The 17,256-nt window shown below is 49.9% G+C and overlaps 2 pseudogenes; both read left to right on the forward strand.

The window, feature by feature from the left end:
- The first annotated feature begins 173 nt into the window (after positions 1 to 173).
- Positions 174 to 326, forward strand: LOC146721142 (5.8S ribosomal RNA; annotated as a pseudogene).
- A 1,043-nt stretch (positions 327 to 1,369) lies between these two features.
- LOC146721143 (large subunit ribosomal RNA) lies at positions 1,370 to 5,971 on the forward strand (annotated as a pseudogene).
- Positions 5,972 to 17,256: the final 11,285 nt, after the last annotated feature.

A 17,256-nucleotide genomic window follows, 5' to 3' on the forward strand; every position in this document is an offset into this window, starting at 1 on the left:
GCCGTAGCCTTCCTGGCGAGAGGCGGCGGTCCGCGCGCGTTCCTCGGACGCGCGCGGACAGGCTGATCGAAGAGCCACCACGATTATTCTCTCTCCTCTCTCGTCCGAGAGAAGAGACCACGATGGTTGAACGAGAAGCGCGTTTCTTCGCGAACGACAAAATTTCGAACGATTACCCTGAACGGTGGATCACTTGCTCGTGGGTCGATGAAGACGCAGGCTAATTGCGCGTCAACTTGTGAATGCAGGACACATGAACATCGACATTTCGAACGCACATTGCGGTCCACGGATACAATTCCCGGACCACGCCTGGCTGAGGGTGTTTTTAGTACCCTAAAACTGCTTGCGCCCGAAAAGCGCGCACGGCCACGACGCCGGGCGACCAGAGAATGGCGCGCGCGTCGCCTGTGCCCTGTGCAACGCTTACAAGGGCGTACGAGCGATCGTTGGACGTTCGCCCGAGGTGTCTGTGCCGCGCCGACCGGCCGCGGTGCAAATCCTGGCGTCGTCTGAAATGACAACACCGAAATAATAATAATAATGAGGAGGTGAAGCGCACAAGCGTGTAAAACGTTGGCGAACGCGCGCCCAGAGAATGCTGCGCGAATTAAGAGTGGGAGCGTGTTTGTGTATCCAAGTCGTGTGTGTACGCGAGAGCCGAGGAGAAATGGGATGAGAGTAAGAAGCGCGCGCGAAGGGAGCAACAAAAGGCCAAAAAAAGGGTCAGGACGGTGAATGGCACCGCTTTCCCTAGAGCGGCGCGTGCGTCGTTGTCTCCCGAAAGTAGGTAGCGCTTGTCTCACCGTCTCTCCTCTCCGTACAATCACACAGACTGACCGGACTGCTCTCGCACTCTGTGCCGCGTCTCTCGGTGCGATAGCGCTCGCGCGTCTTATGCCGAGGCGCCCTTGCCCGCACACATAACGGTATTACGGAGAAAATATACGGCGCGTCGTCGTCCGGCGGAGAGAGCATTCGTAATCCTTTACCTCTTTACGGAGAAGGGTTTTGAATCGCGAGCCGACCCGCGTGTCCGAGCTAACGAAATTTTCGTAAAGCGAAAAAAAGGGGACCGGCGCGCCGCGTCGTGTACTCGTCGAATCGATTCCGCCCGAATTTCGTATATAAAAGAGAAGGGAGATCCGAGAATCTCGAACCCCCGCGATATATCGTCTCCATTACCACCAACGAGTGTGTGTGCGGTTAGCGCCCCGGCGATTTGCCTTCTCGCGTATTTCGTGTGCTGCCGCTGCTGCTCTCTCGTTCGACGCTCTCTCTCTCTCCCTCTTATAATATATATTATAGAGGAGAGACGACGATGAGCGACGCGGAGGAGGCAAACGGCTACGAAAACTCCACTATGCGACGACCTCAGAGCAGGCGAGATTACCCGCTGAATTTAAGCATATTATTAAGCGGAGGAAAAGAAACTAACCAGGATTTCCTTAGTAGCGGCGAGCGAACAGGAAAGAGCCCAGCACCGAATCCCGCGGTTCCGCCGCAGGGAAATGTGGTGTTTGGGAGGATCCGCTTATCCCGAGGTGCCGCGTCGCGTCCAAGTCCATCTTGAATGGGGCCACTTACCCGTAGAGGGTGCCAGGCCCGTAGCGACCGGTGCGCGCCTCGGGAGGATCTCTCCTTAGAGTCGGGTTGCTTGAGAGTGCAGCTCTAAGTGGGTGGTAAACTCCATCTAAGGCTAAATACGACCACGAGACCGATAGCGAACAAGTACCGTGAGGGAAAGTTGAAAAGAACTTTGAAGAGAGAGTTCAAGAGTACGTGAAACCGTTCAGGGGTAAACCTAAGAAACCCAAAAGATCGAACGGGGAGATTCATCGTTCAGCGGCGCTGGCTTCGCGTCGGTCGGCGATGTCCCGCGGAGTCCTTGGGCTCGCGCGCGGGCACGCTACCGTGCGCCGATGTCCGGCGCTCGTCGTCGTGCACTTCTCCCCAAGTAGAACGTCGCGACCCGCTGGGTGTCGGTCTACGGCCCGGGTGCGGTGTCCTGTCGCGTCGCCGGTAAAACGGCACGCGACAAACCCTCGGTCGCCCGGCCGGCTGCTCGGCGGTACGCGCAAGGTATCAGGCCGCACTATTCACGGTGCGTCGAGACCGTCGCAAGCGCGCGCCACGGTACTCGGAGGTTACGGACTTCGCGCCGTCCCCGGTCCTGGCCCGCTGTTGGTTACAGTACGGTACACCTTCGACAGGCCTGCGAACGTCTCCCGCGGTCTCGCGGGAGACCGATACCGGTCGGCGACGCTACTGCTTTGGGTACTCTTAGGACCCGTCTTGAAACACGGACCAAGGAGTCTAACATGTACGCGAGTCATTGGGACTTGTCGCGAGACCTAAAGGCGTAATGAAAAGTGAAAGGTCGGCCCTGGCCGTCGACCTAGGGAGGAATGGGCCGCGTCGCGATGCGGCCTCGCACTCCCGGGGCGTCTCGTTCTCATCGCGAGAAGAGGCGCACCCAGAGCGTACACGTTGGGACCCGAAAGATGGTGAACTATGCCTGGTCAGGACGAAGTCAGGGGAAACCCTGATGGAGGTCCGTACGATTCTGACGTGCAAATCGATCGTCGGAACTGGGTATAGGGGCGAAAGACTAATCGAACCATCTAGTAGCTGGTTCCCTCCGAAGTTTCTCATCAGGATAGCTGGCACTCGGCCGTTCCGCACGGAACGCGCGCGAGTCTCATCTGGTAAAAGCGAATGATTAGAGGCCTTGGGGCCGAAACGACCCTCAACCTATTCTCAAACTTTAAATGGGTGAGATCTCTGGCTTTCTTGAATTATGAAGCCACGAGCATCTTCGGATCATAGTGCCAAGTGGGGCCATTTTTGGTAAGCAGAACTGGGCGCTGTGGGATGAACCCAAACGCAGAGTTAAGGCGCCCAACTCGACGCTCATGGGACACCATGAAAGGCGTTGGTTGCTTAAGACAGCAGGACGGTGGCCATGGAAGTCGGAATCCGCTAAGGAGTGTGTAACAACTCACACTGCCGAAGCAACTAGCCCTGAAAATGGATGGCGCTGAAGCGTCGAGCCTATACTCTGCCGTCAGCGGCAAGTGGGGCGGCAACCGGGAGCGGGCGTAGTCTTCTCTCGCGTCGTCACGAAGCCCTGACGAGTAGGAGGGTCGCGACGGTGAGCGCAGAAGGGTCTGGGCGCGAGCCTGCCTGGAGCCGCCGTCGGTGCAGATCTTGGTGGTAGTAGCAAATACTCCAGCGAGGCCCTGGAGGACTGACGTGGAGAAGGGTTTCGTGTGAACAGCCGTTGCACACGAGTCAGTCGATCCTAAGCCCTAGGAAGAAATCCTATGTCAATGACGGCGTACAATATACTCGAGTGTCGAGAAATAATAATAAATATTATACGAAAGACACACGCCCGTCGGGCGAAAGGGAATCCGGTTTCCTATTCCGGAACCCGGCAGCGGAACCGCATACAATTCGGGCCCTCGTAAGAGTGTTCGTCGGGGTAACCCAAAATGACCTGGAGACCGCCGTCGGGAGATCCGGGAAGAGTTTTCTTTTCTGTAGAAGCGTTCGAGTTCCCTGGAAACCTCTAGCAGGGAGATAGGGTTTGGAACGCGAAGAGCACCGCAGTTGCGGGCGGTGTCCCGGATCTTCCCCCTCGGACCTTGAAAATCCAGGAGAGGGCCACGTGGAGGTGTCGCGCCGGTTCGTACCCATATCCGCAGCAGGTCTCCAAGGTAAAGAGCCTCTAGTCGATAGAATAATGTAGGTAAGGGAAGTCGGCAAATTGGATCCGTAACTTCGGAATAAGGATTGGCCTCTGAGGAGCGGGGCGTGTCGGGCTTGGTCGGGAAGCGGGTTCTGGCTGACGTGCCGGGCCTGGGCGAGGTGAACGGTCGGCGTTCTCGCGCCGGTCCCGGGATCCGAGCTCGGTCCCGTGCCTTGGCCTCCCGCGGATCTTCCTTGCTGCGAGGCTTCCGTGGCGGCGCGAGCCGTCGTGGTCGTCCTCTTCGGCCGCCATTCAACGCTCAGCTCAGAACTGGCACGGACTAGGGGAATCCGACTGTCTAATTAAAACAAAGCATTGCGATGGCCCTCGCGGTGTGTTGACGCAATGTGATTTCTGCCCAGTGCTCTGAATGTCAACGTGAAGAAATTTAAGCAAGCGCGGGTAAACGGGCGAACCGATCACAGTTTACCCATAAAACGACAGTGGAAGGAATAAAGCGATCCCAGGTTCTGGGCAAAGCGTCCGGCCCTGTCGTAGCGGCGATCGGCAGCGTAGCCTAATAGCGAGGTACGCGACGGTGACCCGTCTAACGTTGTCGGGGTTGCTGATGGTGGCGAATGCGTGGCCGAGTCGACTGATCTGGCGCTGGAGAATGCACAGTTCGGGGTCCGAGGCATGCTGAAGCTGTCATACATGCGACTTAGACTAACACCGGGTAGTGAGGGAGGTAGGGAGCCCCACCGGGAGGCTACCGGTGCCCTACCAATTGGTGTCGGACTCTCACGGGCGTGGAAGCTAGGGCGCCTGGCGCAGTGTGTGTCTCGTGAGAAATTTCATGTGTACGCATTCCCTTAAGCATTTGGGAAGCCCTCTGGGCGATCCAGCCCATCCATTGCACGGTTGGACGTAAATATGATTCGGCCTGCGTGGATCGGTGCCTTGCTACCTGGGGCGTCACCACACATGTACAATAAAGAGAGTAGGAATGGTGGATCGCGTCCATGTGACGCAAAACCTAACCTATTCCATAGTCAATTGTGTTGCGTGGTGAAACCGCGCCCCTACGTCTGAAGGATCTGCTTGTCCTGGCGTACGTAATACGCAGTGTATGTGCGCTGTAAGGGGGAAATCCCAGGTGTGGATCCCGATTCTAGCGGAAGGGGAGTAACCGCGATGTAGCCGCCCGGCACCGCTGGGGCGCTTACTGGGGGGGCTAACCGCCCCCCCAGACCCCCCCGGTGCGGTCGTAACAATGACTCTCTTAAGGTAGCCAAATGCCTCGTCATCTAATTAGTGACGCGCATGAATGGTATTAACGAGATTCCCACTGTCCCCCTATCTACTGTCTAGCGAAACCACTGCCAAGGGAACGGGCTTGGAAAAATTAGCGGGGAAAGAAGACCCTGTTGAGCTTGACTCTAGTCTGGCACTGTAAGGAGACATGAGAGGTGTAGCATAAGTGGGAGATGGCAACATCGCCGGTGAAATACCACTACTTTCATCGTTTCCTTACTTACTCGGTTAGGCGGAGCGCGTGCCCCGAGGGCTTCGCGCCCCGGCGGTCACGGTGTTCTAGAGCCAAGCGTGTCAGAGTGGCGTGAGGCCTCGGCCGATCGCCGTTAATACTCCCGCGTGATCCGATTCGAGGACACTGCCAGGCGGGGAGTTTGACTGGGGCGGTACATCTGTCAAAGAATAACGCAGGTGTCCTAAGTGCCAGCTCAGGCGAAAGGACAGAAAACCCTCGCGTAGAGCAAAAGGTGAAAAAGCTGGCTTGATCTCGATGATTCAGTACGCAATAGAGACTGAGAAAGCTAAATCACTGGCCTATCGATTCTTTTTGCTTAGAAGATTTTGCAGCAAGAGGTGTCGAAAGTTACCACAGTGATAACTGGCTTGTGGCGGCCAAGCGTTCATAGCGACCGTCGACTTTTTGATCCTTCGATGTCGGCTCTTCCTATCATTGCGAAGCAGAATTCGCCATAGTCGGAAATTGTTCACCCGCCAACAGGAACGGGAGCTAGGGTTGAAGACGCAGTCCGTGAGAACAAGGTAGTTTACCCTACTGATGACTAGTACATTGCCGATAGTAATCCTGCTCATACGAGAGGAACCGCAGGTTCTGGACATTTGGTTCACGCACTCGGATCGAGCGGCCGGTGATGCGTGCGAAGCTACCATCCGTGGGATTATGCCTGAACGCCTCTAAGGCCGTATCCTCTCTAGTCGAAGGTGGCAATGATATCTCTAAGGAGTCTCGTGAGTCGGAACACGCCAAAACAATATTGACACTACTAGGCGAAACCAAAACCCGGTCCTCCGGGCCGGTTCGCGCAGCAGCAACGAGAGCCCGGTTTGCGTACGGCGGGCCAGTCCCGCCGTCGTCGGGATCCCCTCACCGTCACACCCGCTACGACGGCAACGGCGACTAACGGTCGAATCATCGGGTTTCCGCAAGTTGTCGATGTCGAGAACCGGAATCGTCTGTATCCGACTTAGGTACCTGGCCGTCGGCGTTGTACCTCTCGCGGAGAACCCGAACCGTCGCAACGCAATCTGGAAACAAATCGCGACGCTGTGCATACTCGGTAACACTGGTGTGAAAAAAAAGAAAACGGACTATGTGGGCGGTCGAAAGGTAGTTATGATGTCGCTGTCACTCCCAGCTGACGAAGTCACGCACCTCTAGCCCATCCTGCGATCGAGTAGTTATCGACACCATTTTTTCTGGTTGGGGTACGGGCGGCGTGTGCCGCCGGAGGTTCGCCCCGCCAACGAAAGCAACACGCGCCGCGAACGGACTTGGAAGAGTTGTCGCTCGCCCGGCGAAATCAACACCGACCAGCGAACGGACACTGGGAGTGAATTTCTCGCTTGCCCGGCGAAAGCAACACGCCGCGAACGGACTTGGAAGAATTTCTCGCTCTCCCGGCGAAAGCAACACGCCGCGAGCGAACTTGGAAGAATTTGTCGCTCGCCGGCGAAAGCAACACGCCGCGAACGGACTTGGATGAATTTCTCGCTCGCCGGCGAAAGCAACACGCCGCGAACGGACTTGGAAGAATTTCTCGCTCGCCCGGCGAAAGCAACACGTCCGCGAACGGACTTGGAAGAATTTCTCGCTCGCCCGGCGAAAGCAACACGCCGCGAGCGAACTTGGAAGAATTTGTCGCTCGCCCGCGAAGCAACACGCCGCGAGCGAACTTGGAAAAAAGCGGCTTGTGCGGCCGGAGGTGTCGCCCGACAACGAAAGCAACACGCCGCGATCGGACTTGGAGTACGGGCGGCGCGTGCCGCGGAGGTGTCGCCGCCAACGAAAGCAACACGCCGCGACTGACTTGGAAGAATTTGTCGCTCGCCCCGGCGAAAGCAACACGCCGCGAACGGACTTGATGAATTTCTCGCTCGCCCGGCAAAAGCAACACGCCGCTAGCGAACTTGGAAAAGCGGCTTGTGCGGCCGGAGGTGTCGCCCGCCTACAAAAGGCCACGCCGCGATCGACTTGTGGTACGGGCGGCGCGTGCCGCCGGTGGTGTCGCCCGCCAACGAAAGCACACGCCGCGTATCGGACTTGAAAAATTTCTCGCTCGCCCGGCGAAAGCAACACACGCCGCGAATGGACTTGGAAGAATTTCTCGCTCGCCGGCGAATGCAACACGCCGCGAACGGACTTGGATGAATTTCTCGCTCGCCCGGCGATAGCAACACGCCGCGAACGGACTTGGATGAATTTCTCGCTCGCCCGGCGAAAGCAACACGCCGCGAGCGAACTTGGAAGAATTTGTCGTTCGCCCGGCGAAAGCAACACGCCGCGAGCGAACTTGGAAAAAGCGGCTTGTGCGGCCGGAGGTGTCGCCCGCCAACGAAAGCAACACGCCGCGATCGGACTTGAGTTACGGGCGGCGCGTGCCGCCGGAGGTGTCGCCCGCCAACGAATGCAACACGCCGCGATCGGACTTGGGTTACGAGCGGCGCGTGCCGCCGGAGGTGTCGCCCGCCAACGAAAGCAACACGCCGCGATCGTACTTGGGTTACGGGCGGCGCGTGCCGCCGGAGGTGTCGCCCGCTAATCAAGGCAACACGCCGCTATCGGGCCTGGAAAAATTTCTCGCTCGCCGGCGAGAGCAACGCGCCGCGAGCGAACTTGCGCCTGTTCCCGAGTTCTCGCTTGTACCGCTAACGAGCGAGCTAAATGAGATTAATTAAATGAGGACGCATCGGAAAGTTTATTCGTGCAAACACTCCGGCTTCGCTTATCGGCATCCTGCCTGCATTCGTCCACGTATCGGTCGTAGAATCTCGAAGATTGTGCATCCGACGAGTGGTAGCCGGGAATTAGCAGATATCGTAATAATCGTGTCGCGCGGTCGTGCGGAGCGTCGAAAAGTACGAAACCTTTGTCCGAAACGTATTTCCGTATCGTAGCATTATCTCCTCGTAGCGGCGCTACTCGCCGTCAAGTGCCCCGGAGGTACCGCCGGCGGGCGACGGACTTGGTAAAATCATTCGGTCGTCCGGAGGTGTCGCCCGTCCCGGAGGTGCCGTCCGTCCCCTAAGTTGACGCCGGCCGTTATGTGGTGCCGCACGTATAATCACGCCCGTAACGAGCCGTCTCGGTTGCCGCGCGCGTGATTTCGCATCGGGCGAGTGTTCCGTACCGTAATCGCGGTCACCGCAGCTTGCGTGTTGCGTATCATCCGTAATAATTCGAAATATATGTCTCCGACACGTGGGTTTGAGAGACACGTTTCGAGTTAGTAATCGGACAGCGCCCTCATGTCGAGCGAGCGCCGAATAGTAAGTAACTTTCGTCCGAAACGTTTTTACGTAGCTCTCCTCGTTGCGGCGCCGTAAATCGTCGTTAAGTGTTCCGGAGGTACCGCCGGCGGTCGTCTGACTTCGAGAGATCATTCGGTCGTCCGGAGGTGCCGCCCGTCCCGGAGGTGTCGCCGGTCGGCCGTGGTTCCCGGAGGTGTCGCCCGGCCCGGAGGTGTCGCCGGTCGGCCGTGGTTCCCGGAGGTGTCGCCCGGCCCGGAGGTGCCGCCCGGCCCGGAGGTGCCGCCGGTCGGCCGTGGTTCCCGGAGGTGTCGCCCGGCCCGGAGGTGCCGCCGGTCGGCCGTGGTTCCGGAGGTGTCGCCCGGCCCGGAGGTGTCGCCGGTCGGCCGTGGTTCCCGGAGGTGTCGCCCGGCCCGGAGGTGCCGCCCGACCCGGAGGTGCCGCCCGGCCCGGAAGGTGCCTCTCGGCCCGGAGGTACCGTCGGTGCTTATACCTCATTGTCCCGGCATTTCGTTTGTTTCCTTCTTAATTAATGCTAATTATCGTTGTTTGACATTCGCCATACGGCTATCGTGATAATATTTTATCGTACAATAGGACTTTTCGATCGTTCGCTCTCCGCGACTATGTCTCGATTGAACGCGCCTTTCGGCGCTCGCGCTCGCATACGGCCGTGCGTAGGACCGTGCGTCGCCGACCGCCTGGCCGGCCGGTTGGGTACTATAAGAGATACGTCGCGCTCGGCGCGTCGAACGAGTCGAGCGAGTCCGGACGAGTCGTAAACGTACTTTCTCGAGTCTCTCGCCACTCCGGCGTGTTTCGACCGCTCTCCGTACCGTCGCCGACCGCTTGGCCGGTCGGTTGGGTACTATAAGAGGGTAGGAGAGATTAATATTGTACGTGTCGCGCTCTCGACGTTGACAAACGAAGAATCGCCCGAACGGGTCGAGAACGGATTTTGTCGAGTCGCGACTCTGACACGGAGAGAACATTTATATAAAATGTTTGATTTGGAAACCACGAATATATAAAATAATATACGATCGTCGCAGAACGCGCCGCCGCCAAGTCTTCTCATGCTTGGAGGTTGCGTGTCTCGCGAGAACGTACGTTCGACTCTCGCGTCGTCTCGTATTCCTCTTCGCCGGGGATTACGGTGCGGCTCTTCTCGTTCGTCGCCGAACGCGCGCAAAATTAACGCACACTTATTTATTACGAGCACAGCATTGCCACGAGTCGGTGTCGCAAGACCGAATGGCTCTTATGTGGCGCGCACGCCTCTAGTGTGTTGGCCGCGCGGTTCCCTCTCGTTTCGTACGCAGCAGCGGAATCGTCGCGCTTACCGAGCATCTACTCCACGGATACGAGTTTGCGGGAAGAGTTGCTTCTTCCCGCTCGCTTTGTACGCCGTAGCGAAATCTTATTGCTGGTCGTGTGCGGTTAAACGCGTACGAACCAGACAGAACAGTCCTCGACGTCTAAGCATCGCCATCGTCGATCTAGCGTCAGGGTGAATCGCGCGGTCTCTCGAGACCGCGCATCATAACATTTGGGAGAATAAGAACACGAGTATTTTGATCTTGTGGATTTTTGAACGGAGAGGAGGAGGAAGAAGAGGAGAGGCGGCGGCGTCGGGGGTTTACTCTCGCCTCCGTCGTTCTCTCGTACGCTTTACATAATAGCGTTAAACACAGCAGAGTGTCGCCGACCGGCTGAGCAAGACCGGCGGCAAATAAAATGGCACATACGAGCGTGTCGCGCGCGCGTCGGTGTTTCGGCATCGAACGCGCGCCCGCGCGAAAAAAAGCTAGCGACGAGTCTTCGGGCTCGCTCGCGAGTTACTCCCTTGCGAGTAACCGAACACGAAGCTCCCTGGTTGATCCTGCCAGTAGTCATATGCTTGTCTCAAAGATTATAAATGTAATTTATTTAATTACATTTTTATTTTTTAAATAATACATATATACGTTCCAAAAAATATAAGCCATATTATTATATATGTACGTGTGTGTGGGTGTATAACTATCATTTAATACACATTCACGTTAAATCACATCATTTAATCATATTTAATAACTATATCACTAACATATATAATTAATACTTATAATAAATCATTTTTAAAGTAATTTTTTTTAAATTCTAGTTATCACTTTATCAGAATTATGAAAAAAAATTGATACAATTGTTAGAAAACTTAAATGTGCATAACTTTTTAATATATAGGCATTAATAAAATAAACATAGTGATTGTTAATTTTTTATGCTACAGCTACGCATAAAAGTACTAAAATACTTAGAACTTTAAATTACTTTAATATTCAACTGTATATATTATTATAACTTTTCTCGTTTTATACTATATTTAAAAAATAATATTTAATAATTACTTTATTGCACTTACAACTATGCATATGTATTTAATACTGTAACCATTTAAATTATAAAATATATATATAATTACTGTGTATGAAATTAATACATTCAAATAAAAAAAGTACATATGCAAAAATAAACTCTATAAAATCTATAAATAAACGTAATAATAATAAACTGTGCAATAAACGTAATAATAAACGTTCAAATATTTTATTTATTATATATTAAAATTATTATATTTAATAACCTGTCCTTTTCTTGTTTAGATCTCCTCATTTTCGCATCTCTTTTTTTGTTCTTCCTTTTTCCTAAAAAGAAATATGTGATTGTTATACATAGGTGCAATAAGTCAATTCTGCAATAAATATTCTATACAAAAATAACAATAAGTTCTTAAATGTTGTATTTAATTTAAAAAAACTAATACACGCAATAATGAACAGATAGTGCATGTGTTCACCCTCTTTAAATCAGTTTCTTATAAAAATAAAAAGTTTGAGATAAGATGATAAAATAGTTAAATTGAGGTATATTATATATAACTTACAAATCTCGGTCAAATCTCTGCTTGGCTAAAATTAGCCATCTTGCAATTATATCCTCAACTTCCTTATTTGTTAAATTGGTTCTTGAAGTTTGCGCAGCATCTAACAACAAATTTAAACAGATATGTGTGGTTATAGATTATATAAAAATTTAAAGCGACTTAATTTATATATATATATATATGTATATATGTATATATACTATTCAAAATTATTTTATATTCCTATGATTACATATTATTGAATAATGATATTAGAGTTCTAATAGCATCATCCAATATAACCATGCATAGAATGCTATATATAAAGTGTCAAAAATATGTCAATAAAAACATTTCTGTGATTAAATATTTATATACTTACTTATGATACATATAGTAATGCGAAGATTTTTAAAGGCATTTTTCAATTTTGCACCAGCCCAACTATATTCCATTGCTAATTTATTTGTTAAAATATGTTTCATCATGTACGAAATCACATCATGATGATCCTTACCTCCTAAAAAGCTCAATTGTCTTGTCTAAAAATATAAAATAATTAATTAATATTAGTTTATGATCTAAAAATATCAAAATAATAAACATTTGTTTTTCTCTTATAAAAAAAGTTAACATTACTTTTCTTTTAACTTCTTTAAAATTATTTAACATTATATAAATAAATAATATGTCCAAATATTGCTTTTATAAGACATTTCAATAAAAATGTTTCTAATCGGAAGTATAAAATGATAATATTTTGTATATACCATTCTGTAGCAACACATTTGTTTTTTAATGATATCAATTCTGCGTGAATTGTTGCTAACATAACAATTTTACAGAAATTGATAATCAATTTTAAAAACAAGATGTGATTGCTTACGAAAATGGTATATCACAAAATATTATAATTTTATATTACGATTAGAAACAACATTTTATTGAAATGTCTTAATAAAAAGCAATATTTTGGACATATTTATTTATTATATAATGTTAAATAATTTTAAAGAAGTTAAAAGAAAAGTAATGTTAACTTTTTTTATAAGAGAAAAACAAATGTTTATTATTTTGATATTTTTAGATCATAAACTAATATTAATTAAATTATTTTATATTTTTAGCCAAGACAATTGAGCTTTTAGTAGGATGGTAAGGATCATCATGATGTGATTCGTACATGATGAAACATATTTTAACAAATAAATTAGCAATGGAATATAGTTTGGGCTGGTGCAAAATTGAAAAATGCCTTTAAAAATCTTCGCATACTATATGTATCTAAGTAGTATATAAATATTTAATCACAGAAATGTTTTTATTGACATATTTTTGACACTTTATATATAGCATTCTATGCATGGTTATATTGGATGATGCTATTAGAAACTCTAATATCATTATTCAATAATATGTAATCATAGGAATATAAATAATTTTGAATAGTATATATACATATATACATATATATATATATAAAATTAAGTCGCTTTAAATTTTTATATAATCTATAACCACACATATCTGTTTAAACTTGTTGTTAGATGCTGCGCGAACTTCAAGAACCAATTTAACAAATAAGGAAGTTGAGGATATAATTGCAAGATGGCTAATTTTAGCCAAGCAGAGATTTGACCGAGATTTGTAAGTTATATATAATATACCTCAATTTAACTATTTTATCATCTTATCTAAACTTTTTATTTTTATAAGAAACTGATTTTAAAGAGGGTGAACACATGCACTATCTGTTCATTATTGCGTGTATTAGTTTTTTTAAATTAAATACAACATTTAAGAACTTATTGTTATTTTTGTATAGAATATTTATTGCAGAATTGACTTATTGCACCTATGTATAACAATCACATATTTCTTTTTAGGAAAAGAAAGAACAAAAAAAGAGATGCGAAAATGAGGAGATCTAAACAAGAAAAGGACAGGTTATTAAATATAATAATTTTAATATATAATAAATAAAATATTTGAACGTTTATTATTACGTTTATTGCACAGTTTATTATTATTACGTTTATTTATAGATTTTATAGAGTTTATTTTTGCATATGTACTTTTTTATTTTGAATGTATTAATTTCATACACAGTAATTATATATATATTTTATTATTTAAATGGTTACAGTATTAAATACATATGCATAGTTGTAAGTGCAATAAAGTAATTATTAAATATTATTTTTTAAATATAGTATAAAACGAGAAAAGTTATAATAATATATACAGTTGAATATTAAAGTAATTTAAAGTTCTAAGTATTTTAGTACTTTTATGCGTAGCTGTAGCATAAAAAATTAACAATCACTATGTTTATTTTATTAATGCCTATATATTAAAAAGTTATGCACATTTAAGTTTTCTAACAATTGTATCAATTTTTTTTCATAATTCTGATAAAGTGATAACTAGAATTTAAAAAAAATTACTTTAAAAATGATTTATTATAAGTATTAATTATATATGTTAGTGATATAGTTATTAAATATGATTAAATAATGTGATTTAACGTGAATGTGTATTAAATGATAGTTATACACCCACACACACGTACATATATAATAATATGGCTTATATTTTTTGGAACGTATATATGTATTATTTAAAAAATAAAAATGTAATTAAATAAATTACATTTATAATCTTTGAGACAAGCATATGACTACTGGCAGGATCAACCAGGGAGCTTCGTGTTCGGTTACTCGCAAGGGAGTAACTCGCGAGCGAGCCCGAAGACTCGTCGCTAGCTCTTTTTCGCGCGCGCGCGCGTTCGATGCCGAAACACCGACGCGCGCGCGACACGCTCGTATGTGCCATTTTATTTGCCGCCGGTCTTGCTCAGCCGGTCGGCGACACTCTGCTGTGTTTAACGCTATTATGTAAAGCGTACGAGAGAACGACGGAGGCGAGAGTAAACCCCCGACGCCGCCGCCTCTCCTCTTCTTCCTCCTCCTCTCCGTTCAAAAATCCACAAGATCAAAATACTCGTGTTCTTATTCTCCCAAATGTTATGATGCGCGGTCTCGAGAGACCGCGCGATTCACCCTGACGCTAGATCGACGATGGCGATGCTTAGACGTCGAGGACTGTTCTGTCTGGTTCGTACGCGTTTAACCGCACACGACCAGCAATAAGATTTCGCTACGGCGTACAAAGCGAGCGGGAAGAAGCAACTCTTCCCGCAAACTCGTATCCGTGGAGTAGATGCTCGGTAAGCGCGACGATTCCGCTGCTGCGTACGAAACGAGAGGGAACCGCGCGGCCAACACACTAGAGGCGTGCGCGCCACATAAGAGCCATTCGGTCTTGCGACACCGACTCGTGGCAATGCTGTGCTCGTAATAAATAAGTGTGCGTTAATTTTGCGCGCGTTCGGCGACGAACGAGAAGAGCCGCACCGTAATCCCCGGCGAAGAGGAATACGAGACGACGCGAGAGTCGAAAGTACGTTCTCGCGAGACACGCAACCTCCAAGCATGAGAAGACTTGGCGGCGGCGCGTTCTGCGACGATCGTATATTATTTTATATATTCGTGGTTTCCAAATCAAACATTTTATATATAAATGTTCTCTCCGTGTCAGAGTCGCGACTCGACAAAACCTTTTTTCCAAGTTCACTCGCGGCGTGTTGCTTTCGCCGGGCGAGCGAGAAATTCTTCGAAGTCCGTTCGCGGCGTGTTGCTTTCGCCGGGCGAGCGAGAAATTCATCCAAGTCCGTTCGCGGCGTGTTGCTTTTGTTGGCGGGCCTCACCTCCGGCGGCACGCGCCGCCAGTACCCACAATTCCGATCGCGGCGTGTTGCTTTCGTTGGCGGGCGACACCTCCGGCCGCACAAGCCGCTTTTTCCAAGTTCGCTCGCGGCGTGTTGCTTTCGTCCTGGCGAGCGACAAATTCTTCCAAGATCGCTCGCGGCGTGTTGCTTTCGCCGGGCGAGCGAGAAATTCTTCCAAGTCCGTTCGCGGCGTGTTGCTTGCTTTCGCCGGGCGAGCGAGAAATTCTTCCAAGTCCGTTCGCGGCGTGTTGCTTTCGCCGGGCGAGCGAGAAATTCATCCAAGTCCGTTCGCGGCGTGTTGCTTTCGCCGGGCGAGCGACAAATTCTTCCAAGTTCGCTCGCGGCGTGTTGCTTTCGCCGGGCGAGCGAGAAATTCTTCCAAGTCCGTTCGCGGCGTGTTGCTTTTGCCGGGCGAGCGAGAAATTCTTCCAAGTCCGTTCGCGGCCTGTTGCTTTCGCCGGGCGAGCGAGAAATTCTTCCAAGTCCGTTCGCGGCGTGTTGCTTTCGCCGGGCGAGCGACAAATTCTTCCAAGTCCGTTCGCGGCGTGTTGCTTTCGCCGGGCGAGCGAGAAATTCTTCCAAGTCCATTCGCGGCGTGTTGCTTTCGCCGGGCGAGCGACAAATTCTTCCAAGTTCGCTCGCGGCGTGTTGCTATCGCCGGGCGAGCGAGAAATTCTTCCAAGTCCGTTCGCGGCGTGTTGTGTTGCTTTTGCCGGGCGAGTGAGAAATTCTTCCAAGTCCGTTCGCGGCCTGTTGCTTTTCGCCGGGCGAGCGAGAAATTCTTCCAAGTCCGTTCGCGGCGTGTTGCTTTCGCCGGGCGAGCGACAAATTCTTCCAAGTCCGTTCGCGGCGTGTTGCTTTCGCCGGGCGAGCGAGAAATTCTTCCAAGTCCGTTCGCGGCGTGTTGCTTTCGCCGGGCGAGCGAGAAATTCTTCCAAGTCCGTTCGCGGCGTGTTGCTTTCGCCGGGCGAGCGAGAAATTCTTCCAAGTCCGTTCGCGGCGTGTTGCTTTCGCCGGGCGAGCGAGAAATTCTTCCAAGTCCGTTCGCGGCGTGTTGCTTTCGCCGGGCGAGCGAGAAATTCTTCCAAGTTCCGTTCGCGGCGTGTTGCTTTCGCCGGGCGAGCGAGAAATTCTTCCAAGTCCGTTCGCGGCGTGTTGCTTTCGCCGGGCGAGCGAGAAATTCTTCCAAGTCCGTTCGCGGCCGTGTTGCTTTCGCCGGGCGAGCGAGGAAGAATTTCATCCAAGTCCGTTTCCGCGGCAGTGTTGCTTTCGTCCGGGCGAGCGGACAAATTCTTCCAAGTCCGTCGCGGCGTGTTGCCTTTCGCCGGGCGAGCGAGAAATTCTTCCAAGTCCGTTCGCGGCGTGTTGCTTTCGCCGGGCGAGCGAAGAAATTCTTCCAAGTCCGTTCGCGGCGTGTTGCTTTCGCCGGGCGAGCGAGAAATTCTTCCAAGTCCGTTCGCGGCGTGTTGCTTTCGCGGGCGAGCGGCGAGCAAAGAGAAATTCTTCCAAGTCCGTTCGAGGGTGTCTGGCTTTCGCCGGCGCGAGCGGAAGAAATTCTTCCAAAGTCGTTCGCGGCGTGTTGCTTTCGCCGGGCGAGCGAGAAATTTCATCCAAGTCGTTAGAGGCGTGTTGCTTTGCCGGTCGAGCCCCCGACAAATTCTTCCAAGTTCGCTCCCGCGGCGTCGTGTTGCTTTCGCAGGGCGGAGCGAGACAAATTCTTCCAAGTTCGTCCGCGCGTGTTGCTTTCGCCGGGCGAGCGAGAAATTCTTCCAAGTCCGTTCGCGGCGTGTTGCTTTCGCCGGGCGAGCGAGAAATTCATTCCAAGTCCGTTCGCGGCGTGTGTGCTTTCGCCGGGCGAGCGAGAAATTCTTCCAAGTCCGTTCGCGGCGTGTTGCTTTCGCCGGGCGAGCGAGAAATTCTCCAAGTCCGTTCGCGGCGTGTTGCTTCGCCGTGCGAGCGAAGAAATTCTTCCAAGTCCGTTCGCGGCGTGTTGCTGTTGCGGCGTGGCTCCGCGTCCAATTCTCTCCAGTTCTTTCGCGGCGTGGCTCAGCGAGAATTCTTCCAGTCCGT

The sequence above is a fragment of the Nylanderia fulva genome, unplaced genomic scaffold (genome assembly GCF_048542155.1).
Source record: "Nylanderia fulva isolate GAGA-0341 unplaced genomic scaffold, ASM4854215v1 Scaffold540, whole genome shotgun sequence".
In the NCBI taxonomy this organism is placed as follows: Eukaryota; Metazoa; Arthropoda; class Insecta; order Hymenoptera; family Formicidae; genus Nylanderia; species Nylanderia fulva.